The sequence below is a fragment of the Balaenoptera acutorostrata genome, chromosome 2 (assembly GCF_949987535.1).
Source record: "Balaenoptera acutorostrata chromosome 2, mBalAcu1.1, whole genome shotgun sequence".
NCBI classification, from domain to species: domain Eukaryota; kingdom Metazoa; phylum Chordata; class Mammalia; order Artiodactyla; family Balaenopteridae; genus Balaenoptera; species Balaenoptera acutorostrata.
The window spans coordinates 103,650,986-103,678,785 of record NC_080065.1 but is presented as its reverse complement, the minus strand read 5'-3'; the positions used below and the strand labels follow the sequence as shown (position 1 = coordinate 103,678,785).

Genomic DNA, 27,800 nt, shown 5'->3' with positions numbered 1-27,800 from the left:
TTTCTGTTGAAACAAAAAAACCTGCATCTGTGTGAACCCTGAAAGCATATTCACGATGAAGAAAATATAGTGCTCCAACCTCCTATGAGATTGTCGTTTAATATTGCCTTCTGGAACAATATGTTCAGGGAACAGCAAGATCAACATATAAAAAAAAACACAGAATGGCAAACTGACATGAGTTTTCTGCCCTTCAGTGAATTCCTGTTTGCCCTAGGCAACTTGAAAAACATTGACACTAATGATTAGAGAAATGCAAATTGTAATGTTTTTGTGTCTATGTCCATCATTGATATTGACCTATAATTTCCTTTTTTGGTGATATCTTTGTCTGGTTTTGGTATCAGGGTGATGGTGGCCTCGTAGAATGAGTTTGGGAGTGTTCCTCCCTCTGCAATTTTTTGGAAGAGTTTGCGAAAGATAGGAGTTAGCTCTTCTCTAAATGTTTGATAGAATTCACCTGTGAAGCCATCTGGTCCTGAACTTTTGTTTGTTGGAAGATTTTTAATTACAGTTTCAATGTCATTACTTGTGATTTGTCTGTTTATATTTTCTAATTCTTCCTGGTTCAGTCTTGGAAAGTTGTACCTTTCCAAGAATTTGTCCATTTCTTCCAGGTTGTCAATTTTATTGGCATAGAGTTGCTTGTGGTAGTCTCTTTTGATCCTTTGTATTTCTGTGGTGTCAGTTGTAATTTCTCCTTTTTCATTTCTAATTTTATTGATTTGAGTCCTCTCTCTTTTTTTCTTGATGAGTCTGGCTAAAGGTTTATCAATTTTGTTTATTTTCTCAAAGAACCAGCTCTTAGTTTTACTGACCTTATTTATTTATTGCTATTGTTTTCTTAATTTCTATTTAGTTTATTTCTGCTCTGATCTGTATGATTTCTTTCCTCCTACTAATTTTGGGGCTTTTTTTTTGGTTCTTCTTTCTCTAGTTGCTTTAGATGTAAGGTTAGATTGTTTATTTGAGATTTTTCTAGTTTCTTGAGGTGAGATTGAATTGCTATAAACTTCCCTTTTAGAACTGCTTTTGCTGAGTCCCATAGGTTTTTGGTCATCGTGTTTTTGTTGTCATTTGTTTCTAGGTATTTTTTGATTTCCTCTTTGATTTCTTCAGGGATCTCTTGGTTATTTAGTAACATGCTGTTCAGCTATCATGTGTTTGTGTTTTTTACAGTTTTTTTCCTGTAATTGATTTCTAATCTCATAGCGTTGTGGTCAGAAAAGATGCTTGATACGATTTCAATTTTCTTATATTTACTGAGCCTTGATTTGTGACCCAAGATGTGATCTGTCCTGGAGAATGTTCCCTGTGCACTTGAGAAGAAAGTGTATTCTGCCACTTCTGGGTGGAATGTCCTATAAATATCAATTAAATCTATCTGGTCTATTGTGTCATTTACAGCTTGTGTTTCCTTATTTATTTTCTGTCTGGATGATCTGTCCATTGGTGTAAGTGGCGTGTTAAAGTCCCCCACTATTATTATTATTATTTTTAAAATATTTATTTATTTATTTTCGGCTGCATTGGGTCTAGTTGTGGCATGCGGGATCTTTGTTGTGGTGCACGGGCTTCTCTCTAGTTGTGGTGCAGGGCTCCAGAGCATGTGGGCTCAGTAGTTGCGGCACGCAGTCTCTCTAGTTGTGGCACATGGGCTCCAGAGTGTATGGGCTCTGTAGTTGCGGCACATGGGCTTAGTTGCCCCACAACATGTGGGATCTTAGTTCCCTGACCAGGGATCGAACCTGCGTCCCCTGCATTGGAAGGCAGATTCTTAACCACTGGACCACCAGGGAAGTTCCCCCTCAAGTATTATTGTGTTACTGTTGATTTCTGCCTTTATGGCTGTTAGCATTTGCCTTATGTATTGAGGTACTTCTATGTTGGCTACATAAATATTTACAATTATTATTTCTTCCTCTTGGATTGATCCCTTGATCATTATGTAGTATCCTTCTTTGTCTCTTGTAACAGTCTTTATTTTAAAGTCTATTTTATCTGATATGAGCATTGCTACTCCAGCTTTCTTTTGATTTCCATTTGCATGGAATATCTTTTTCCATCCCCTCACTTTCAGTCTGTATGTGTCTCTGGGTCTGAAGTGGGTCTCTTGTAGACAGTGTATATACAGGTCTTGTTTTTGTATCCATTCAGCCAGTCTGTGTCTTTTGTTTGGAGCATTTAATCCATTTGCACTCAAGGTAATTATTGATATATGTGTTCCTATTACCATCTTCTTAATTGTTTTGGGTTTGTTTTTGTGGGTTTTTTTCTTCTCTTGTGCTTCCCACCTAGTTCCTTTAGCATTTGTTGTAAAGCTAGTTTGGTTGTGTTGAATTCTCTTAGCTTTTGCATGTCTGTAAAGCTTTGGATTTCTCCATCGAATCTGAAAGAGATCCTTGCTGGGTAGAGTAATCTTGGTTGTTGGCTTTTCCTTTTCATCACCTTAAATGTATCATGCCACTGCCTTCTGGCCTGCAGAGTTTCTGCTGAAAAATCAGCTGATAACCTTATGGGGATTCCCTTGTAGGTTATTTGTTGCTTTTCCCTTGCTGCATTTAATATTTTTTCTTTGAATTTAATTTTTGTTAGTTTGATTAATATGTGTCTTCATGTGTTTCTCCTTGGGTTTATCCTGTATGGGACTCTCTGTGCTTCCTGGACTTGGGTGGTTATTTCCTTTCCCATGTTAGGGAAGTTTTCAACTATAATCTCTTCAAATATTTTCTCAGACCCTTTCTCTTTCTCTTCTTCTTCTGGGACCCCTATAATTTAAATGTTGGTTCATTTAATGTTGTCCCAGAGGTCTCTGAGACTGTCCTCATTTCTTTTCATTCTTTTTTCTTTATTTTGCTCCTCAGCAGTTATTTCCACCATTCTATCTTCCAGCTCACTTATTTGTTCTTCTGTTTCAGTTATTCTGCTACTGATTCTTTCTAGTGTATTTTTCATTTCAGTTATTGTGTTGTTCATCACTGTTTGTTCTTTAGTTCTTCTAGGTCCTTGTTAAACATTTCTTGTATTTTCTCAATCCATGCCTCCATTCTATTTCTGAGATTTTGGATCATCTTTACTACTATTACTCTGAATTCTTTTTCAGGTAGGTTGCCTATTTCCTCTTCATTTATTTGGTCTTTTAGGTTTTTACCTTGCTCCTTCTTCTGTAACATATTTTTTTGTCATCTCACATTTTTGATGGGTGGGGCTGTGTTCCTGTCTTACTGGTTGTTTGGCCTGAGGCGTCCAACACTGGAGTTCGCAGTCCAACGCTGACAGTTGTGTAGAGCCAGGTCTTGGTGCCAGAATGAGGACCTCTGGGAGTCCTCACACCAATTAATATTCCCTGGGGTCTGAAGTTCTTTGTTAGTCCAGCTGTTTGGACTCTGCACTCCCACCACAGGATCTCAGGCCTAACCCTTGTCCTGGGAACCAAGATCCTGCAAGCTGCAGGGTGCAGCAAAAAAAAAAAAAAAAAAAAAAAAAAAAGAAGGCAACAAACTAAAAGGAGCAGAAGAGTAACAAAGAATAAAAAATAAAATAAAGTTAGAAAAATAAAAAATATATTAGAAAAAATAGAGAGGATTAACCAAGATGGCGGAGTAGAAGGACGTGCTCTCACTCCCTCTTGCGAGAGCACCAGAATCACAACTGGCTGCTGGACAATCATTGACAGGAAGACCCTGGACTTCACCAAGGAGGACAGCCCACGTCCAAGGACAGAGGAGAAGCCACAGTGAGACGGTAGGAGGGGCGCAATCAGAGTAAAATCAAATCCCATAACTGCTGGGTGGGTGACTCACAGACTGGCAAACACTTATACCACAGAAGTCCACCCACTGGAGTGAAGGTTCTGAGCCCCACCTCAGGCTTCCCAACCTGGGGGTCCGGCAAAGGGAGGAGGAATTCCTAGAGAATCAGACTTTGAAGTCTAGTGGGAATTGATTGCAGGACTGTGACAGGACTGGGGGAAACAGAGACCCCACTCTTGGAGGGCACACACAAAGTAATGTGTGCATCGGGACCCAGGGGAAGGAGCAGTGACCCTGGGGGAGACTGAACCAGACGTACCTGCTGGTGTTGGGGGGGTCTCCTGCAGAGGCGAGTGGTGGCTCTGTTTCACCGTGGGGATAAGGACACTGGCAGCAGAGGTCCTGGGAAGTTCTCCTTGGCGTGAGCCCTCCCAGAGTCTGCCATTAACCCCACCAAAGAGCACGGGTAGGCTCCAGTGTTGGGTTGCCTCAGGCAAAACAACCAACAGGGAGGGAACCCAGCCCCACCCATCAACAGTCAAGTGGATTAAGGTTTTACTGGGCTCTGATCGCCACAGCAACAGGGAGGGAACCCAGCCCCACCCATCAACAGTCAAGTGGATTAAGGTTTTACTGAGCTCTGACCGCCACAGCAACAGTCAGCTCTACCCACCACCAGAGCCTCCCATCAAGCCTCTTAGATAGCCTCAACCACCAGAGGGCAGACAACAGAAGCAAGAAAAACTACAATCCTGCAGCCTGTGGACCAAAAACCACAGTTACAGAAAGACAGAGAAGATGAAAAGGCAGAGGGCTATGTACCAGATGAAGGAACAAGAAAAAACCCCAGAAAAACAACTAAATGAAGTGGAGATAGGCAACCTTCCAGAAAAAGAATTCAGAATAATGATAGTGAAGATGATCCAGGACCTCGGAATAAGAATGGAGGCAAAGATTGAGAAGATGCAAGAAATGATTAACAAAGACCTAGAAGAATTAAAGAACAAACAAACAGAGATGACCAATACAATAACTGAAATGAAAACTACACTAGAAGGAATCAATAGCAGAATAACTGAGGCAGAAGAACGGATAAGTGACCTGGAAGACAGAATGGTGGAATTCACTGCTGCGGAACAGACTAAAGAAAAAAGAATAAAAAGAAATGAAGACAGCCTAAGAGACCTCTGGGACAACATTAAACGCAACAACATTCGCATTATAGGGGTCCCAGAAGGAGAAGAGAGAGAGAAAGGACCAGAGAAAATATTTGAAGAGATTATAATCGAAAACTTCCCTAACATGGGAAAGGAAATAGCCACCCAAGTCCAGGAAGCGCAGAGAGTCCCATACAGAATAAACCCAAGGAGAAACACGCCGAGACACATAGTAATCAAAGTGGCAAAAAATTAAAGACAAAGAAAAAATAATAATATGAATGAAACAACAACAAGAAGGCAAAACAGAACCACAACAGCAAAAAAAAAAAAAAAATGCCAGAAAAGGCCTTTGGGGGTTAGATGGGGGGGGCGGGGCTTAGGCGGGGGCAGCTGGGCCTAGGCTCAGTGTGGCTGGAGGGGGCCCTGGAGGGTGGAGGTTCAGGCCCGGGACCCCAGCAGGCTTGCCGGGGCCCGAGCAGGTCAGGAAAATGCTGGCTGCATTCCCCTCTGATTCCCTGATCCCCAAAGTTCTCTCCCCATCCCCACTGATCCCTTCACCATGAGTGGGCCCCTCCGAGCATGGGAACCCCTCCCCTCCCCCAGCTGCCCCTTGGGGTTCTGGTTCTCTCTCGCCTCTACTTCTGCTCCCCCCTCCCTCACATGCCCCCAGGACATGCGTGACTGGAGGGGGCCCCAGAGGGTGGAGGTTCAGGCCTGGGACCCCAGCAGGCTTGCTGGGGCCCGAGCAAGTGGGGGAAATGCTGGCCACATTCCCCTCTGATCCCCCGAAGGTATCTCCCTGTCCCCGCTGATCCCCTAGTGGTGAGTGGGCCCCTCTGGGCGTTGGAACCCCTCCCCTCCCCCAGCCGCCCCTCAGGAGCACCAGTCCCATCCTGCCTCCACTTTTGCTTCCCTCTTCCCAACGCCCCACATCCTACCTGGTTGTGCAGGGGTTCCTCCCGCCCCCTTAGGTGTCCAAGGTCCCCCACCAGAGCCTGGTAGGTGCCCTAATTGTGAGGAGATGTGAACTCTGCATCCTCCTACTCTGCCAGCTTGACTTCACCTCCCCCCCATCCCTGGAATAAAGCTCCTTGACATGGGTCTTGGTAGTAATTTTTTGAATATGATACTTAAAGCACAAGCAACAAAATCAAAAATAAACAAGTGGGACTACATCAAACTAAAAAGCTTCTGCACAGCAAAAGAAACAATCAACAAAGTGAAAAGACAACCTATGGAATGGGAAAAATATATGAAACCCTATAACTGATTAGAGATTAATATCCAAAATATATAAAGAACTTACACAAATCAGCAGCAAAAAAACCAAACAGTGAAAAAATGGGCAAAGAACCTGCACAGACATTTCTTCAAAGAAGATATAAGAAAGACCAACAGGCACATGGAAAAAATGCTCAACATTACTAGTAACTAAGGAAATGCATTAAAACTGCAATGAGACATCACCTCGCACTTGTTAGAATGGCTATTATAAAAAAGACAAGAGATAACAAATGCTGGTATGGATGAGGAGAAAGGGTTTGGTGGGATTGTAAATTGGTACAGCCACTGCAAAACAATATGGAGGATCCTCAAAAAATTAAAAATAGATTACCATATTACCCAGCAATTCTAATACTTCTGGGAATATATACAAAGAAAATGAACACTCTAACTCAAAAGATATCTGCCCTCCCATATTCATAGCAACATTATTTACAATAGCCAAGAGATGGAAACAACCTAAGTGTACATTGATAGATAAAATGAGTAAAGAAGTTGTGGTATCTATACACAAAATGGAATATTATTCAGTCAGAAAAATGAGGAAATTCTACTATTTCTGACAATGTATGGACCTTAAAGGCATTATGCTAAGTGAAATAAATCAGACAGAGAATGACAAATACTGTGTCATCTCACTTATATGTGGAATCTAAAAAAAAAAAGTCAAACTCATAGAAAAAGAGATCAGACTTGTGGTTACCAGAGGCTGAGGGTGGGGGGAAGGGCAACTGGAGGAAGGTGGTTAAAGGTACAAACTTCTAGTTATTAGATAAATAAATATTAGGGATGTAATGTACAACTTGATGACTACAGCTAGCACTGCTGTGTGTTGTATAGGTAAGTTGTTAAGAGAGTAAACCCTGAGAGTTCTCGTAACAAGGAGAAACATTTTTTTCCTTTTTGCTTATTTTTTCTTTTTATTGTATCTATATGTGAGCTGAGCCTATTGTGGTAATTGCTTCACAGTATATGCAAATCGAAAAATCAAACCATCCTGCTGTAGACCATAAAGTTATACTATGATGTATGTCAATTATTTCTCAATAATTGGAAAACTGGAAAAAATAGAGAAATAAAAAACCAAACATAAATTAAACTTTTGTTCATTTGAACATTTTCTTTCTGGCTACCTAGAAGATTTCATCTTTTCTTCAATATTCTGTAATTTTACCATTATGTAGTCAGGTTTAGTTTTGTTTGTATTTATCTTACCTGAATATTCTAAAGTTAGATGCTTTATATATTTTTCATCAGTTTTGGTTAATTGTCAGTCATTATTTACTCAAATATTGCTTTTTCTTCATGTTCTCTCTTCTCTACTTTGGAATTCTTACACATCTCTTTGACCTTTAAGTTTTTCCAGTATTTCATGTTTTTATTTTTTCCATGTGCTTATTTCACGTATTTTATCTGACCTATCTCAGGTCACTAATTCTATCATGTGTAATTTGATAGTAAATACATTTTTGAAATTCTTAATCTAGTCATTATATTTTTATTATTATTTTAAAAAATCCATTAGATCATTTAAAATTTTCCATTCATGGCTTAAATTTTCAATCATTTTTTATTACCTTGAACGAAATAAGAATAATTATTTTGAAATCTATTATCTGGAAGCCCTTGGTGTCTGTTTTATAACCTTTGTTTTCTCCTGGATTTTGTTCACATTGTCTTGTTTCTTCAAATGCCTGGCCATTTAAAACTATATGCTGGAATATATATGTGTGTGTATATATATATATATATATATATATATATATACACACACACACACATACACATGCACACATATGAATGTATATATATATTCATATGTATATTATTTTATATATAATATATTCTAGAGTATATTTAAATATGTATATTCAGCATATGTTAAATATATATGTATATGTGAAAGATAATTTAAAGTTTTTAATATAGTATAATATGCATAATATTCATATTATCTAGCATAATATATAATACGCTAGACTTTATATAACACCAGCTGACATTTTTTAAACAATTTTTAAAAATTGAAGTATAGTTAATTTACAATGTTGTGTTAGTTTCAGATGTACAGCAAAGTGATTCAGTTATACATATGTATATATATCTATTCTTTTTCAGATTCTTTTCCATTATAGGTTGTTACAAGATATTGAATATAGTTCCATGTGCTATACAGTAGGTCCTCATTGTGTATCTATTTTATATATAGTATTGTGTATATGTTAATCCCAACCGCCTAATTTATCTTCCCCCTATGCCCCCTGCTATCCCGTTTGGTAACCATAAGTTTGCTTTCTATGTCTGTGAGTCTATTTCTGTTTTGTAAGTAAGTTCATTGTATCATTTTTTTAGATTCCACATATAAGTCATATCATATGATAATTGTCTTTCTCTGACTGACTTACTTCACTTAATATGATATTCTCTAGGTCCATCCATGTTGCTGCAAATGGCATTATTTCATTCCTTTTTTGGTTCAGTAATATTCTATTGTATATATATATATATATATATATATATATATATATATATATATACCATACCTTCTTTATCCAGTTATCCATTGATGGACATTTGGGTTGTTTCCATGTCTTAGCTATTGTAAATAGTCCTGCTGTGAACATTGGGGTACATGTATATATTTGAATTAGAGTTTTCTTCAGATATATGCCCAGGAGTAGGATTGCAGGATCATATGGTAACTCAACTTTTTTTTTTTTTTTTTTTTTTAATATTTATTTATTTATTTATTTATTTATTTATGGCTGTGTTGGGTCTTCGTTTCTGTGTGAGGGCTTTCTCTAGTTGCGGCAAGTGGGGACCACTCTTCATCGCGGTGCGCGGGCCTCTCACTGTCGCGGCCTCTCTTGTTGCGGAGCCCAGGCTCCAGACGCGCAGGCTCAGTAATTGTGGCTCACGGGCCCAGTTGCTCCGCGGCATGTGGGATCTTCCCAGACCAGGGCTCGAACCCGTGTCCCCTGCGTTGGCAGGCAGATTCTCAACCACTGCGCCACCAGGGAAGCCCATCAACTTTTATTTTTTTAAGGAATCTCTCTACTGTTTTCCACAGTGGCTGTACCAGTTTACATTCCCACCAACAGTGTAGGAGGGTTCCTTTTTCTCCACACCCACTCCAGTATTTATTATTTGTAGACTTTTTAATGATGGCCATTCTGACCGGTGTAAGGTGATACCTCATTGTAGTTTTGATTTGCATTTCCCTAATAATTATCAATATTGAGCATCTTTTCATGTGCCTGTTGGCCATCTGTATGTCATCTTTGGAGAAATATGTATTTGGGTCTTCTTCCCATTTTTTGTTTGGGTTGTTTGTTTTTTTGATATTGAGCTGTATGAGCTGCTTATATATTTCGGAAATGACTCCTGTGTCAGTAGCATCCTTTGCAAATGTTTTCTCCCAGTCTGTAGGCTGTCTTTTCGTTTTGTTTATGGTTTCCTTTGTGTGCAAAAACTTTTAAGTTTAATTTGTTTATTTCTGTTTTTGTTTCCATTACTCTAGGAGACAGATCCAAAAAAGTATTGCTGCGATTTATGTCAAAGAGTGTTCTGCCTATGTTTTCCTCTAGGAGTTTTATAGTATCCAGTCTTTCATTTAGGTCTTTGATCCATTTTGAGTTTATTTTTGTATATGGTGTCAGAGAATGTTCTAATTTCATTCTTTTACATGACCAGTTTTCCCAGTACCACTGACTGAAGAGACTGTCTTTTCTCCAATGTGTATTCTTGCCTCCTTTGTCATAGATTAATTGACCATAAATGCATGGGTTTATTTCTGGGCTTTCTATCCTGTTCCATTGATCTCTATGTCTGCTTTTGTGCCTGTACCTTATTGTTTTGATTACTGTAGCTTTGTAGTGTGGTCTGAGGTCAGGGAGGATGATTCCTCCAGCTCCATTCTTTCTCAGGATTGTTTTGGCTATTCGGGGTCTTTTGTGTCTCCGTACAAATTGTGAAATGTTTTGTCCTAGTTCTGTGAAAAAATGCCATTGGTAATTTGATAGGGATTGCATTGAACCTATAGATTGTCTTGGGTAGTATGGTCATTTAACAATATTGATTCGTCCAATCCAAGAACAGAGTATATCTTTCCATCTGTTTGTGGGGTCTTTAATTTCTTTCATCAGCATCTTATAGTTTTCAGAGTACAGGTCTTTTGTCTCCTTAGGTTTATTCCTCTGTATTTCTTTTGGATGTGATGGTAAATGGGATTGTTTCCTTAATTTCTCTTTCTGATGTTTTGTTGTCAGTGTATAGAAATGCAACAGATTTCAGTGTATTTGTTCTGTGTCCAGCAACTTTACCAAATTCATTGATGAGCTCTAGTAGTTTTCTGGCAGTGTCTTTAGGATGTTCAACGTATAGCATCATCCCATCTGCAAACAGTGACAGTTTTACTTCTTCTTTTCCAATTTGGATTCCTTTTATTTCTTTTTCTTCTCTGATTGCTGTGGCTAGGACTTCCAAAACTATGTTCAATAAAAGTGGTGAGAATGGTCATACTTGTCTTCTTCCTGATCTTAGAGGAAATGCTTTCAGCTTTTCACCATTGAGTATGATGTTAGCTGTGGGTTTGTCATATATGACCTTTATTATGTTGAGGTATGTTCCCTTTTTTCTCCCTTTCTGAAGTGTTTTTATCATGAATGGATGTTGAATTTTATCAAAAGATTTTTCTGCTTTTATGCTTTTCTGAGATGATCATATGGTTTTTATTCTCCAATTTGTTAATGTGTTGTATCACATTGATTGATTTGAGGATATTGAAAAATCCTTGCATCCCTGGAATAAATCCCACTTGATCATAGTTTATGATTGACAGTTTTATATCCAACTGAATTATCATTTAATACTGAGGGTGAAATGAAGATATTTTCAAGTAAAATAGGAAGAGTTTATCAACAGTAATCTCTGTTGGTGCTGCATTGTGTTCCCTCAAAATTCTTCTGTTGAAACCCTGACCCCTAGGACCAGAAAATGTGAGTGTATTTAGAGATAGGGCCTTTAAAATGAAGATTAAGTCAAAATGAGGCTGTTAGTGTGGGCCCTAATCCAATCTAACTGGTGTCATGTAAGAAGAGGAAATTTGGACGTACAAAGGGACACCAGGGTATCTGCTGCAAGAAAAGACCATGTGAAGACACAGTGAAAGGCAGCCATCTGCAGTCATTAGGAGAGGCCTCAAAAGAAACCAAACCAATCGACACCTTGATCTTAAACTTCCAACCTCTCCAACTGTGAGAAAATAAATTGCAGTTTTTAAGCCAGTAGTCTGTGGTATTTGTTATGGCAGCCCTAGCAAGCTAATGAAGATTCTTATAAGAAGTACTAATACTTTAACTCCTAAATATTTTCAAATCGCATCACACATATAAAATATTCCTGCAGTATTCTGACAGAAGTACACAGGGGTTGGGGCGCTGAACAACACAGGGGTTGAACAACCCCTTGAACAGCACAGGGGTTGGGGCGCTGACCCTCTGTGCAGTTGAAAGTCCTCATATAATTTATAGTTGGTCCTTCATATCCATGGTGCCACACCATGGATTCAACCAACCTCAGATCTTGTAGTACTGTAGCATTTACTATTGAAAAAAAATTCACCCATAAGTGGTCCTGCACAGTTCAAACTCATGTTGTTCAAGGGTCAACTCTAGATAAGAATGGTCACAGGCCAGAGATCAGCCAGGGGGTTCTAGCCATTCTGTTCTCCACAGCCACACTAAGCGTTGAGGATATCAATATTTCATGCACATCTGTAACCCATTCATGACACCTCATCTGGGAAGCTCTTTTCTAAAGGATAAACTTCAGGAAGAAGTAAAATGATCTCATAAGGAATGTCTGACATTCATGGAGGAAGTTTCTTTCTATATATCAACTGAACCCCAGGCAGAATTTCAGGATGGCTATTAAAACAATTTTTTTTTATAAACAGAAGGACACTAACTGATGACTTCTCAGAGAGCTGAGCCCCAATCTTCTTTATCACCTTTACCTTCCAGGTATGTTTTCCTGCTTCTGCACTTGGATTCCAGTAAGTTGTGAGGATAGGTCTGTGAGTATAGCCCCATTCTCTGCTTTGGGTTTCTCTCTGGAAATACACAGATTTTTGTTTGATCCTAGCTTTATAATTCTCTTTTTGTATTTATCATCACTATGTCTTTTTTTAATTTATTATTTTTAAAAATTTATTTTATTTTTGGCTGCGTTGGGTCTTCATTGCTGCACGTGGGCTTTCTCTAGTTGCGGTGAGCAGGGGCTACTCTTTGTTGCAATGCACGGGCTTCTCATTGTGGTGGCTTCTCTTGTTGTGGAACACGGGCTCTAGGTGCCAGGGCTTCAGTAGTTGCGGCACGTGGGCTCAGTAGTTGTGGCTTGTGGCTCGTGGGCTCTAGAGCACCGGATCAGTAGTTGTGGCGCACGGGCCTAGTTACTCCACATCCTGTGGGATCTTCCCGGACCAGGGCTTGAACCCGTGTCCCCTGCATTGGCATGCAGATTCTTAACCACTGCGCCACTAGGGAAGCCCATATCATCACTATGTCTTTTGGACAGAGATAGTATATTGAGAGTGTGAACAAATGGAGACTTAATCGGAAACCAAGCATAGCCATTATTCAAAAAGTTTCAGATTCCTCTTTGCCTAAGATATTGACTTATGAGATACAACATGAGGATTCATATGTTCAATTCAGTTGTGTTAAAGTGCATGACAATACCCAAAATGAAATTTCACGCTTGAAAATTGGACACCACTGAAGCTATTTAGTAACTATTTAGAAAGCATTATTTTCACCTTGGAAAATAAACATTAAAGTTTATTTATTCTAGTAAAATTATGTTTCCAAAAATGTTACTTCTGAGGCTTAGTTTATCTTAGTATAAACTAGTTGTTCTCTTTCAGGGGTTATCCCCACCCCACCCCAACTGAGGACATTTGGCAATGTCTGGAGGCAATTTTGATTTTTGTGACTTGGGGGTGGGTGCTACTGGCATCTAGTGGGTAGAGGTCAGGGATGTTTCTAGACATCTTACAATGCACTGAACAACCCCACATAACAAAAAAATTATTGACCCCAAATTTCAATAGTGTCAAAATTGAGAAAACCTACATCATTTGACTGTACTCACCATACAAAAGCAAAAATCGTTTAGGAGCACCTGTTGACATTTTTTTGTCCCCTGAGATTCTGTTACCAAGGCTGTTGCCCCAGAATCATACCCCTGCCCCTCCCTCGAATGGAAACCAGTTGTTCTTATCTAAGTTCAGGAGGAAGCTGCAAAGAGAAAAGCAAGGACTGGTTAGAACAACTAGACCCAAGATGACAGAAGATTTGACTTCCAGTAGACCTTGATCCCCATTATACGCTCATTGTAATACGTTAGCATGCTAAAGGGCCCATCCACCGGCACCATGACAGGTGACGATCGCCTTGACAACACCTGGAAAAGCCCATACAAGGACTGAAAAAGAGTGTTGCATCAGTTCTGTGTCCAAACCACAACCCTGTTCTCAGATAAGACGTGAGTATGCCTCCCACTCTTTCCAATTCCCTCCCTTTTACCTCGGCCCTCCTAAACATATGGTGTCTCTGTCCCAATTGGGTTGTGAAGTTGATTTGCGAACTAAATTTGCGCTTCTCCATTCTTTGGCCATTAATGAAAGCTTGTGCTGTTCCAGTCTCAGCATAGGTTTCATTATTGGCTGTGCGAATCTGCGCGGAAAAAGAACCTCCCTGGGTGTCGGCGCCTGGCTAGGACTTTAGTGAGGGTCCAGTTGACCAGTTTGGTAACAGTTCCATTTAGGAGGTCAGCCTGGGGTCCCAGGACTCTGCATTTTTCCAGGTGGTTTCCATCCAAGAGGTCCAAGGATTACATTCTAAGAAATCTTTTTTACCCCTTGCTATTTCTGAAAGCTACTTAAGGATAGGGGCTGCATCCTCGCCTAAATCCAGAAAACGCTTGTTGAGTGAATGACAAAACGATGGATGAAAGTATGAATGAAGTTAGGGGAGTCAATCATTTTACTACACAGGTCCCAGCAGCTCCCGTTACTTACGGCCGCAGAACGGGCCCTTTCAAGCCAAGCCTCTTGGGCAGGCTCTCGCCGCGACTGGAGGCATGCTGGACTACATTTCCCAGAGTTCCAAGGGATCGCTGCGCAGGCGCACTTGGAAAACTCGGGCGTCTCTCTCCTCCGCAGAAACTGGCAGGTCGTTGCCGTCCTGCCCCAGCCTGTCCTCCTGTCCTCCTTGTCCCGCAGTCTGAACTCCAGTAGTTCTGCTAGTGTATGTGTGTCGCTGCAGGCTGGACTTATGGCGTCGCCGTTGAGGTTCGACGGGCGGGTGGTACTGGTCACCGGCGCGGGGGGAGGTGAGTACGCGAAGGCTAGAGGGCCGGCGTCCTCCAGCGGTCCGGGATCCGCACGCAGCTGTAGCTGCGATCTCAGCATCTGGGCTGCGGGCAGCGGTGGCGGGGCGGCTTGGGGAGCGAGCGACTGGACTCGGTGGGGTTGAGGGTGGGAGGACGGACAACGATTGTTCTCCGGGCGCCTAATCGGCTGAGGATGGTGAGGAGGGGCTGGCCAGCCTTGAGTGGGGCGCCAGAAACTCCTGGTGCAGCCCACTTCTCCACCCGCCCCCAACCCTGTGGGAGCTTCTCAAGGCTTCAGGTCTTGAGAGGAGAGAGGCCCGGCTCGGCTGCGGGTTGCAAAACTAGGTAAAATTCATCCCGACGCCCGTCTGTGCGTATCGATTGCGACTCTTCCTGTTAATAGACTCCCTAGGCCTCTGTCAAGTGTTTTAAACGTGGCGGGAAAGCCGTCTGGTGGCTGGAATCACTCCCGCAGTAGTAGAGATGTCAGCCCCTTGCCTTTGAAAAGTCAATCATCTTTCCCTCTGTCAGATGATTTTAAGTTCTTGAGAGGACCTTCTTTAAAAAAAGGCATCTGATAAGAGTCCTCCTTTTTGGACTTTGTGTGTTTATCAAGCGGATTGTAAACTCCAATGCCTGCAGGACTCAGGCAGGTGATAGAGGAATAAAATGAGAGTGGGGTGGGGGCAGTAGGAACTGGAGAGCAGAGGCCTTTCTGAAGTGGGCCAGATCTTCCTGTATTTCAGAAGCCAAGTGGAGATTGGTTATGTGAAATAACCCTATTTTTATTTCTATTTATTTATTTATGGCTGCATCAGGTCTTTGTTGCGGTGCGCGGGCCTCTCATTGCGGTGGCTTCTCTTGTCGCAGAGCCGGGCTCTAGGCGCGCAGGTTTACTTGCTCCAGGGCATGTGGGATCTTCCCGGACCAGGGCTCGAACCCGTGTCCCCTGCATTGGCAGGCGGATTCTTAACCACTGCACCACCAGGCAAGTCCCCAAATAACCCTATTTTTAAAGGACAAAATTTAAGACAAACCACTCATACCCACACGGATGCTTTGCAGTGAGGTTTTACACTATTTCCCACCTGTCCATGATCTCTGTAATCTCCAAGTGCAGGGATGTTGACCTTACGGGCCTTTGATTACCCACTGGTAGTGCCTTATACCTAGAATGGACCTAATGCAGAATTAATATGAATTATCTATTAGAAGTCACAAACAGTGGAATTCTGACAGTTAATTCATACGTATTTTCACGTCTCCATTTATAAAATGGATTCACATGCTTCCTTTCAGAAAATATCTTTAGTATTAATTGGTGGCCAAATGTTTTCTATCCGTAGCTATATTTATTCTAAAATGATTATGTTTTTGGGAAAACATTTTGTTTACACTTTGCTTTTGATGGAAATAATTAAGTAAAGCACTCATGTTTTAAACCTCTTTTGACAGTGAGTGATTCACAGTATGAAATACATTTTATACCAGGACCTGGTATACACACACACACACACACACACACACACACACACACACACGCACCATATTTGAAACAAGCTCATGACACGGTACATAGTAAATGCAGTGCACTTTGAACGTTTCTATTCTGTTTCATTAAGTAAATGCAGGTTACAACCCACTAAATTGATTTTGTGAAGTATTAATGGGTTGTGACTAGACAGTTCTGAATTTAGCACCTCCTGTTCATGAACTGATTCATATTTTAAAGAGCCTGGATTATGATACAATTACTAGCCATTAGATTTGAATACTGATGTGGGGCAGATATAATTTTGTGGTAAAGTTGAGACTGTCATTAGGTCTACACTGGGCCATCATTATGAAAGAGAGATTGAGATCTAATTCCAGTCCTCTCATGAAGACTGTTGTCCTTGAGGTCTTGGGGTTCTCATTTAAGGATACATATCTGTAGAATTGAGGCACTGCTAAACATCCCAGGAGGGTGTCCGTGAATGCCTGCCAGGCCTGTGTCTGGGAATTAGTCTGACTCCAACCCACGCATGTTCTAGAGATGAATAGAAATATCTTTGCACTATTCAGGTGCTGTTGTTTAGCTTGGAATATTGAATAGTTTAATGGGAGACCTGGAAGGAGAGGTTTAGAATTGTCTAGGATTAAGGGAAACAATTTTGCCGTGATGGGTGGTATAACGGGAATTCGTATTTATTAGCTGATTGTAGTAGTTGCTGGGGATGTAGTTGTGAGAGTGGTGGAGGTGGGCCGTGGAAGAAGGGAGTCTGGCCATTGTGAATTTGAGATGGTTATAAAATAGCAAGCTGTAGCTCTGGAGATAGTGAGAAGTGTGTGAGTAGTTGGAGATTCTGGAGTCAGGAGAGGTTTCGAAGTCATTTGACTTCCTTTGATTGGTAAAGCTAGAAGGTGAAATAGTCCAGGAAGCTAATCTCAGAGGCTCTGTCAGCTTGAAGCAGAGAGAAGTCTAACCCACTGAAGAGAGCACTGAACAAGCACTGTGAGAAAAGAATCAACTGATATTTGACAGTGCTAAAGAAGTTAAGGTCAGAAGAGAAATGGGGGAGAGAGGACGGTTGACAATGAACTTCGGTGTGGGAGAAAGTTAAGACAGGATTTAAAAGAGGATTAAGAGAAAATAGAGGCTCTTGGCTTTACCTTTTTGTGCATTTTGACTGTAAAGATGTGCTGGGCATTGTGGGAAATGTAAAAGAACGACATAATCTCAACCTACAAGGACCTTCTAGTTTAGTTGGGGAGACAAAGACACATAAAGTATTTAAATAATGTTTATGTAAGCACAGATATAAAAACGTTGGAGGACACTTAACGAACCTGTTAATGGACGAGTGGTATTACAGGGAAACCGGGAGGAGAATGTCACTTTTAACTTTATATACAGATTTGTGTACAGTTTGCATGGGCCTTTATGGTAAAAGTAGATTACTGACATATCTTTTCAGAGAATTGTATAGCTTGGTTTTGAGATAATTCTCTGATTAACTTAGATCAATCTCTACGAGAGACATACCCCATTCCTTTCATCTGATGATTTTCTACTTTGTTACCTTTGTTTTTTTTTTTGCGTTCTGGTTATGAGTATTTGATTTCTCTGAAAACCTCATGTTTCGAGCAAGTGCTTCAGCCTAGATCTGATAAAATATGAGGAGACTTGAGTTATTATATTGGGTGGGTTCTCTCTCATCCATTCAGAGTGGATTAAATTTTAAAATAAATTATTTGGTGATCTTTTAGTTTTGGAAAACTTTATAGTTTGGGTCCTTTTTAGAAGAGCCTGATAATTTAGCCATCTCAATATTTGTTTACTTGTTTATCAGTTAATTCAAATTAAATTTAAACTACCAATTAAATTTCTCAATTACATTTAAAAAAACGTGTGCACGGGGCGTCAGGGGCACGAGGCGGTGCCGGCCTGGCGCGGGGCTGCGGCGGCCGCGTGGACCGGCGCCCGGGGCGGCAGAGCGGGGGCGGGGCCGTGGTTCCGGAGCGCAGCCCCGCCGGCCGGGCCGAGGCGCTGGGGCGCCGGGGACGCGTGGTGGGCGCAGGGCAGGGGCGCCGTCCCGGGCAGAGGCTGCCGGAGCGCCGCAGGCCTGGAAGTCCGCGCGGGTCGCCTGGAGACGACGCCTCCGCCAGGCCCTGCTCGAGCCCGCCCCGCGCCCAGGCGCACTTGGCCGCCCGGTGCCCAGGGCGCGCTGGGCCTCAAACCATGCCGGTGTCTGACCAGGCGTTTGTCACGCTGGCTACCAATGACGTCTACTGCCAGGGGGCCTTGGTGCTGGGGCAATCATTGCGGGACCACAGGGCCACCAGGAGGCTGGTGGTGCTGGTCACCCCTCAGGTGTCCAGGCTGCTCAGGGAAATTCAGATGATCCACATTGACACCAGAAGAAGTGAAACCCTTCTGCTGACCAGTAACAATGGGAGACATGGAGAATGTTATCAAAGGCTTATCTGGGGGGAAGGACCTGGGCCTGGGCAATTTTAAGGGATGTTCTGTAAAACTGGGCACACTAAATTTCCATGCAAAAAGGAAAAAAACAAAAAAACAAAAAAACGTGTGCATGTTAAAATAATTTAAACAATGCAGAAGTAAGCTTTCCACTCCTTGTTGCTAGTTACACAATTCTGTTCCCCAGAGGTAACCACTAATTGCCAGTCTCTTATATAGTCTTCCTGAGATATTCTCTGCCTATACAATTTATATGGGCACGTATCCATTTTTGGATGTATAAATTTACACCTCATACCTTTGAGTCTGAATTAAATATTTCCTGTGTGTGGTGATTATGTAGTCAAGGTTCAGAGCAGGATATAGAAACCACTAGATATTTGAAACAAGAAAGGACTTAATTTAAGCAGTTGGGTTTTAGGCAGTTCCTCTTGGAATTCCTTATGGAACAGTATAAAACTGGTCCATTAGGGGAGCCACTACCTCTGAGGCTACCATTGGAACTGCCACAGCCCAAATAGCCACTGGCCCCAGGGATCTAGAGAATGGAAGCCGCCATCCAGAAATTAGGGAGCTAGATCTAGAAGCTGCCACTATACCTGCTTAATACCTAGGAAGCCTCAAGAAATCAGCTTCTTAACCAACAGTAACATCCAAAAGTCACAGTAAGGTGGCTTCTGCCTCATTCCCTCCTTCCACATTTCATGCAAATGCGTTTAATGGTGGAACCCAATTCACATCTAGCGTCCATCCTAGAAGCTAGGTAGAATGATAGGAAATGGTAGGTAGAATAGGTGGAAAATACAGTTTTAAGCTTTCCAATCCCTGAAAGTAGAAGTAGGTGAAGTAGAGGCTGAGAGTACCAATGAAAGCTCTACCTTTGTAATGTAATTAATTGCTCACCAGTTACTTTGCAATAGGGATTGAGTTGAGTGGACCAGAAAAATTATGCTAACATTTGCTCAACCTTCTGATTTTTTTCTTTTGTTTTCAATAGGATTGGGCCGATCCTATGCCCTGGCTTTTGCAGAAAGAGGTGCATCAGTTGTTGGTAAGTTGATACATTTTTCTTTTCATTCAGTAGCTGGGAACTAAAATACAGTCTTCACAAGCCAGAGGCCTTTGTATTCACATCAAATAATTTGTTAAGGTCAAATTTCATCACTAATTTTTTCTTGTGCCAGCAAAATTTTTTTCCCCATTGAGGCTAACTTTGTAACTTACTTTTTAAAGTAAACTAGTTTCACAGAATTTGCAACTTAATAGAACTGAGAACGATGAGCCGACATTCATTATATAAAAGGAAATTCTTGAATTTGGTCTATTGTAGGCTGTAATTTTTCGATGTAGAAGACTGGTGCAAGATGAATCCTTGTAAGTGTAAATATATTGATAAGGTAAGAAATAAGTGCATTTTCATAACTAAATGTTTGGAATCAGGGAATCCAAAGTATTTTTTTTTTAATCTCTGTCATAAAAATTTTTCAAATGGAAGCTTTTATAACAGTTAAAAAGTTTTTAAATTAAAGGGGCACTTGCATGAGTTTTATTATGGGGGGATCAGTTGGAAGATGGTGTATTGAAGAATACACCAAAAGTGGGAGGTTTTAGTAATCTTAGTGGTTTGCCTGATGTACTTGGCAGTTGGTATGGACCTAGGAGTGGATTTGTCTACAGTCAAGTCTTTGTGGGGAATATCTAAATGAATGCCAGGTAGGTACATAGGGCATATGTATGGCCCAATATTTATTAATATCTTTCCTGGGCTAAAATTGTTGGCCCACATTATTGTCCTCCCAATCCCAGTTTTCCTACGTCTTTTTTTTTTTGTTTTGTTTTTTGTTTTTCACACACACACAGTGTATTTTATTTTTACAAGAGATAAATAGACTGACACGAAGCATTGTACATGGATGACCACAACAAAAGCAACAATGATTGCAATTACCAAACCTGAAACACACTCATACTATGTCATAATATTGACATTCAGTCCAGTAATCCTCCACTGTAACAGCTCCTTTACTTTGCAGTGAAAATTGATTTGTATATTCTTTGCCTCTGAGTCCTTGTGGGATTTTTTTTTAAATTCAGACAGAAAGTCACAAAAATTATACTCATCCTCATCAGTTCACTCAGTCCCATGTAATTAAATTTTTTTTTTCATCTTGATCTTTTGTTAGCACTTTTTTGAGTTCATCAGTTTTTCATTAGGGTGCTGAAAATGCTTATTCATTCAGTTCAGCAGTACAGTCAGTTGCCAGAAACCTGTACTTGTCAGAGTCTTTTCCATGAATTTCTTGAAGATGAAACCCTTTAATAGGAACATATTTGCAAAAGCATCAGAGTACACCCAGAACTGTCTGTAAATGAGAAAAGACTTAAAAATGACCACAGTTAAAGATTTGATGAAAGTTCATAATAATGCAGTTGACAAGAAAATTAGTTATTTCTGAGATATACATTTTAAAGTAATAACTAGGATTATTACTTATAACATTATACCAGAACATATAAGATTTTTAGAAATTTCATGTAATGTCTGAAACATTTATATTAACATATTTCCATACATATTTCCATACAAATACAAATATAAGATTTTTAGAAATTTCATGTAATGTCTGAAACATTTATATTAACATATTTCCATACAAATAACCCAATGAAAGTTTAGTATTAGTTGTTTTGTTTGTTTGTTTTTTTATACTGCAGGTTCTTATTAGGCATCAATTTTATACACATCAGTGTATACATGTCAATCCCAATCGCCCAATTCAGCACACCACCATCCCCACCCCACCGCAGTTTTCCTCCCTTGGTGTCCATATGTCCATTCTCTACATCTGTGTCTCAACTTCTGCCCTGCAAACCGGCTCATCTGTACCATTTTTCTAGGTTCCACATACATGCATTAATATACGATATTTGTTTTTCTCTTTCTGACTTACTTCACTCTGTATGACAGTCTCTAGATCCATCCACGTCTCAACAAATGACTCAATTTCGTTCCTTTTTATGGCTGAGTAATATTCCATTGTATTTATGTACCACAACTTCTTTATCCATTCGTCTGTTGATGGGCATTTAGGTTGCTTCCATGACCTGGCTATTGTAAATAGTGCTGCAATGAACATTCGGGTGCATGTGTCTTTTTGAATTATGGTTTTCTCTGGATGTATGCTCAGTAGTGGGATTGCTGGGTCATATGGTAATTCTATTTTTAGATTTTTAAGGAACCTCCATATTGTTCTCCATAGTGGCTGTATCAATTTACATTCCCACCAACATTGCAAGAGGGTTCCCTTTTCTCCACACCCTCTCCAGCATTTGTTGTTTGTAGATTTTCTGATGATGCCCATTCTAACAGGAGTGAGGTGATACCTCATTGTAGTTTTGATTTGCATTTCTCTAATAATTAGCGATGTTGAGCATCTTTTCATGTGCTTCGTGGCCGTCTGTATGTCTTCTTTGGAGAAATGTCTATTTAGGTCTTCTGCCCATTTTTGGATTGGGGTGTTTGTTTCTTTAATATTGAGCTGAATGAGCTGTTTATATATTTTGCAGATTAATCCTTTGTCCGTTGATTCGTTTGCAAATATTTTCTACCATTCCGAGGGTTGTCTTTTCGTCTTGTTTACGGTTTCCTTTGCTGTGCAAAAGCTTTGAAGTTTCATTAGGTCCCATTTGTTTATTTTTGTTTTTATTTCCATTACTCTAGGAGGTGGATCAAAAAAGATCTTGCTGTGATTTATGTCAAAGAGTGTTCTTCCTATGTTTTCCTCTAAGAGTTTTATAGTGTCCAGTCTTATATTTAGGTCTCTAATCCATTTTGAGTTTATTTTTGTGTATGGTGTTAGGGAGTATTCTAATTTCATTCTTTTACATGTAGCTGTCCAGTTTTCCCAGCACCACTTATTGAAGAGACTGTCTTTTCTCCATTGTATATCTTTGCCTCCTTTGTCATAGATTAGTTGGCCATAGGTGCGTGGGTTAATCTCTGGGCTTTTCTATCTTGTTCCATTGATCTATGTTTCTGTTTTTGTGCCAGTACCATATTGTCTTGATTACTGTAGCTTTGTAGTATAGTCTGAAGTCAGGGAGTCTGATTCCTCCAGCTCCATTTTTTTCCCTCAAGACTGCTTTGGCTATTCGGGGTCTTTTGTGACTCCATACAAATTTTAAGATGATTTGTTCTAGCTCCGTAAAAAATGCCATTGGTAATTTAATAGGGATTGCATTGAACCTGTATATTGCTTTGGGTAGTATACTCATTTTCACAATGTTGATTCTTCCAATCCAAGAACATGGTATATCTCTCCATCTGTTGGTATCATCTTTAATTTCTTTCATCAGTGTCTTATAGTTTTCTGCATACAGGTCTTTTGTCTCCCTAGGTAGGTTTATTCCTAGGTATTTTATTCTTTTTGTTGCAATGGTAAATGGGAGTGTTTCCATAATTTCTCTTTCAGATTTTTCATCATTACTGTATAGGAATGCAAGAGATTTCTGTGCATTCATTTTGTATCCTGCAACTTTACTATATTCATTAATTAGCTCTAGCAGTTTTCTGGTGGCAGTTTTAGGATTCTCTATGTATAGTATCATGTCATCCGCAAAGAGTGACAGTTTTACTTCTTCTTTTCCAATTTGTATTCCTTTTATTTCTTTTTCTTCTCTGATTGCCGTGGCTAGGACTTCCAGAACTATGTTGAATAATAGTGGTGAGAGTGGACATCCTTGTCTCGTTCCTGATCTTAGAGGAAATGCTTTCAGTTTTTCACCATTGAGAATGATGTTTGCTGTGGGTTTGTCATATATGGCCTTTATTATGTTGAGGTAGGTTCCCTCTATGCCCACTTTCTGGAGAGTTTTTATCATAACTGGGTGTTGAATTTTGTCAAAAGCTTTTTCTGCATCTATTGAGATGATCATATGGTTTTTATTCTTCAATTTGTTAATATGGTGTATCACATTGATTGATTTGCATATATTGAAGAATCCTTGCATCCCTGGGATAAATCCCACTTGATCGTGGTGTATGATCCTTTTAATGTGTTGTTGGATTCTGTTTGCTAGTATTTTGTTGAGGATTTTTGCATCTATATTCATCAGTGATATTGGTCTGTAATTTTCTTTTTTTGTAGTATATTTGTCTGGTTTTGGTATCAGGGTGATGGTGGCCTCATAGAATGCGTTTGGGAGTGTTCCTTCCTCTGCAATTTTTTGGAAGAGTTTGAGAAGGATAGAGTTTTCCTACATCTTATCAGGGAATACAGAGAGCCAAATTTCTCCCAATTTGTTTACGGAGATGTGTAATAAAAGACTGAACAAGCAGCCAGGTTTTCTAAACAAAGAAGACCTAAGCAGGATATTGAATATACTTTTCTTCCTCAGCATATATCTTTTTTTTTTTTTTTTCATTCATGAGATATTTATTAAAATAACACATTTAGGGAAAAATATCAATACAATTGTATACATCATTACTGAAAACTGTATACCATCATACAAAAAAGTATTTTATATTGGGAAATCAATTCCTAATTTATGGCAAGTTTTACTTTCAGAAATAAAACCACAAAACAACACAATCTAATTCAATCTTAACGGCTGGCATGCTGAGCAAGGAATGTTCTTATTCTTTGTAGGAGCTCCTTCTTTACACTGTCAGGTACCAGGGCTCTGCCTTTTGGTGTGATTTCAGCCACCAAGTCATCAACAGTAACGTGTTCTAGTCCTTTTTCTTTAATTACCTTTACAGTGTGCCTTCAACTGATCCTTCCAGCCACATTCAATTAATTTAGCTCTCAGCAACTCTTTGAGGCCTTCTCTTTCTCCAGTTTCTATCAACTTTTGGTTAATTGCTGCTCTCATCTGCGCATCTTTGTTCATCTTGCTAACCACACTCTTCGGCTGCTCGGACCTAGCATATATCTTTATGGAAGGGACACAGCGACTTTGGATGTTCCTTGTTTAAGGTCATAGCCACTGGCTGTTAATCCAGTCTACTTCTTGGGGCAAGGACAAATTTTGATATTGTGGTATTTGGTCAGGGCGTGTATAGTTCAGGCCTTTTTTGCCAGGTTTTCCCCAAAATATTTCATGTCAGGGCTTAAAGGCACATGTTGTTACTTTTTTTTTTTCTTAAAAAAAAATATTGTTATTTATTTATTAATACTTAAAACTTTTTATTTATTTACATCTTTTCCACTCAATTCCGTAAGTGCAAGTATCTCATTTTATCTTTTGTATCTCCTAAAGTTCTGAGAATGTTGCCTTTTGTAAAGAAGGGACTTTGTTCATTCCTTCCTTTATTGTTTGCTGTAGCCCTTTTCTGGGGGTGGGGCTGGCTGGGGAGTGGTTGGTGTGTCTTTGAGATTGGTTGAATAAATTTCTGCTTTTTTTGTTGTGACTAAGTTATGATCTTAGTTTATAAACTTGTTTTGTAAAACCTTTTGCAGCAGTATGTGTTTATGTGGATCAGTTTTCCTGTATTTATTTATTACCTTTGAATTTGTTGAACTCAGATTGGAGTTTTTCAGTTCTAAGAAAAAGGTAAACAGGGACAGTGTATCTGTTTATTTTGTCATTGCCTCAGGGATGGTATCGCAGCAAGTGCTTGTGAGAGTCCAAAAAGGCAGAAAATTAGTGTTTTGGGAAAAATATTTACCAAACTAGGCTGGAGAGCCAGATTTAGTTTAGTTTAGTTTATGTGAAAATGTACAACTTTTCACTGATATTTTCTACCACTTTTTAGCCTGTGACCTAGCTGAGAACTTTCTGGGCTACCAATGGGTTTTGTTTTTCCCTAACCACCACTACCCTCTGCTTTAACTTTTTTAAAACACAGATGCCCTGAGTCCAGGTTGTATCATGTGCACTAACATTTCTCCTGTGTTAATTTTGTTCTGCTCAGCATATTTTTACCTGAGTAAGCAAAAAATAGTAAAGAGGAGTAAGCAAACCTAGGATTTATGACATCAGAGTATCTTGTTTGTGGAAAAATTACTAATCAGTTAATCCTATGACTAGCTCAGAGGCCAGTAAGAAGTAAGACCTTAAGAAATGGAGTACCTTGTTTCTCATATAAGTCAACTTTTGCTAGGTTATGCCGAGTTAACAGACAAATCTCAATGGTTTATAATAATAAAGGATAATTTCAGGACTTCCCTGGTGGTGCAGAGGTTAAGAATCCACCTGCCAATGCAGGGGTTACAGGTTCGAGCCCTGGTCCGGGAAGATCCCACATGCCACGGAGCAACTGAGCCCGTGTGCCACAACTACTGAGCCTACGCTCTAGAGCCCACGAGCCACAACTACTGAGCCCGTGTGCCACAACTACTGAAGCCCATGTGCCTAGAGTCCGTGCTCCGCAACAAGAGAAGCCACTGCAATGAGAAGCCCACACACCTCAACGAAGAGTAGCCCCCGCTCGCCGCAACTAGAGAAAGCCCACGCACAGGAAGGAAGACCCAACACAGCCAAAAATAAAAATAAATAAAATAAATAAATTCATAAAAAAAAAAAAGGGTAATTTCATACCTACCTGACCTTTCAGCTTCTGGTCAGCTGTGTCTCTGCTTTTGTGTCGTACTAATTTCAGGATCCCAGCTGAAGGAGCAACTTTCATCATGGCTGTTCTTCCAGCAGAGGGAAAATAAAAATGGATCCCCTTGGTGTCTCATAAAGCTTCTGTTTAGAAGTGGCATGTCATTTCTACTCACCTTTCATTGGCCAAAGGAAATCACCTGGCCAAGCCCAAAGTTAAGGGTATCACTTAAGATATTCTCTTCATGTAAATATGATTGCTATGTTTTATATTCCGTAATATAAAGCATTATGGGAGATTTAAATCTGGGTATCAGAACTGCTAAGCCTGTGGCTGATAATTACAACAAGGGACATTTGGTTTCGTACACGTTACATCTTTCAAGAAATGTTCGCACATGTCTGAAGGAAATGTTGGGAATGGAATAGGTTTGAGATTTCCTCAGTAGGGGAGCTGTATCGAGTTCTCTGAATATTAAGTTTTGTCTTGAGGGTGTGAACACAAAGAAGATGGAAGTGTTCCAGCAAGGAGAACCTCTTTTTGGACAGTAAGAAAGGCAGAATGCTTTCTATTCTTGAACTGGAGGAGTAGCATTTTTGGGTAATTGAAACTGCAATCTTTTGAAGTAAGATCGACATGATTTCTTTTCTGTACTGCAGTTGCATAATCACTGGTAAAGATGAGTTACAAGTTCCTGTGGTCTGATGCCAGAGCCTGTGTTTTTAACCGCTGTGTGATCCTGATAGCCAGAAGGTGAACTGCAGTGGGGAAAGTGAATTGTCTTTGAAGTTAGGTCAGGCTATAAATCCTGTTTCTGCTGTCTAATTACATGACCTCTGAATATTAGTAGCCACCTTACCTAATAACTTCCAGGATTATGGTGGGGATTAAATGACATCAAGAATTAAAACCTTTTGTAAAGGGGGTAAAAAGCGAATAATAGTGACTGCCTACCGTGTGCTGGGCACTGTGCTCAAGATTATGTCAAAGTGAGCTTAGGGGGCATCCCAGGCTGGCGTGAAGTCGTCTAGGGGAACAAAGTGAGAGATGAGAGATCACAGGAGGTCAGGTCATGTAGGACCATTTAGTTCAGAGTAAGGACTGGCTTTTACCCTGATTGAGATGGGAAGCCATTGGAGAGCGTGGAGGAGCAACATGACCTCATTTAAGGTTTAAGTGGATCATTCTGAGTGCTGTGTGAGGAATAGGTTCTAGGGGAGCAGGCGTGGAAGTGGAGAAGTACGTTGGGCATATTGGGGTCTGTTATCCTATTAACAATTCTTGTCCACACTTGTGATTTTTTGTTAAAAAAAAGAAGAGGAAGCAGAGAGATCTGTCAGGTTATTGCAGTAATCTACATAAGAGATGGGGGTGATTCAGACAGGTGGTAGGGATGGAGGTGGTGCAAAGAAGTTAAATTCTGGATATATTTTGAAGGTAGGTATGGCAGGATTTGCTTATTTGCTGATGTGGGTTGAAAGGGAGAGAGAAGGATAAAGTGGTGGTTTACCGAGATAGGAAAGACTGGAGGAGGGCCGGATTCGCAGAGAGGGGACATTCCCAGTAGACTTTCAGATGGGGATAGTAGGTAGGCAGTGGGATGTAGGACTCTGTAGTTGGGGGGACAGGTTGAAGCTGTGTAAATCTGTTTTCAGTTTCTAGGTGGTATTCAAAGCCAGGAGACTGGATTAGAT

At 40.2% G+C, this 27,800-nt stretch overlaps 1 pseudogene; it reads right to left on the bottom strand.

The window, feature by feature from the left end:
- Window positions 1–24,160: 24,160 nt before the first annotated feature.
- On the bottom strand, window positions 24,161–24,471 carry LOC130707140 (transcription and mRNA export factor ENY2-like; annotated as a pseudogene).
- Window positions 24,472–27,800: the final 3,329 nt, after the last annotated feature.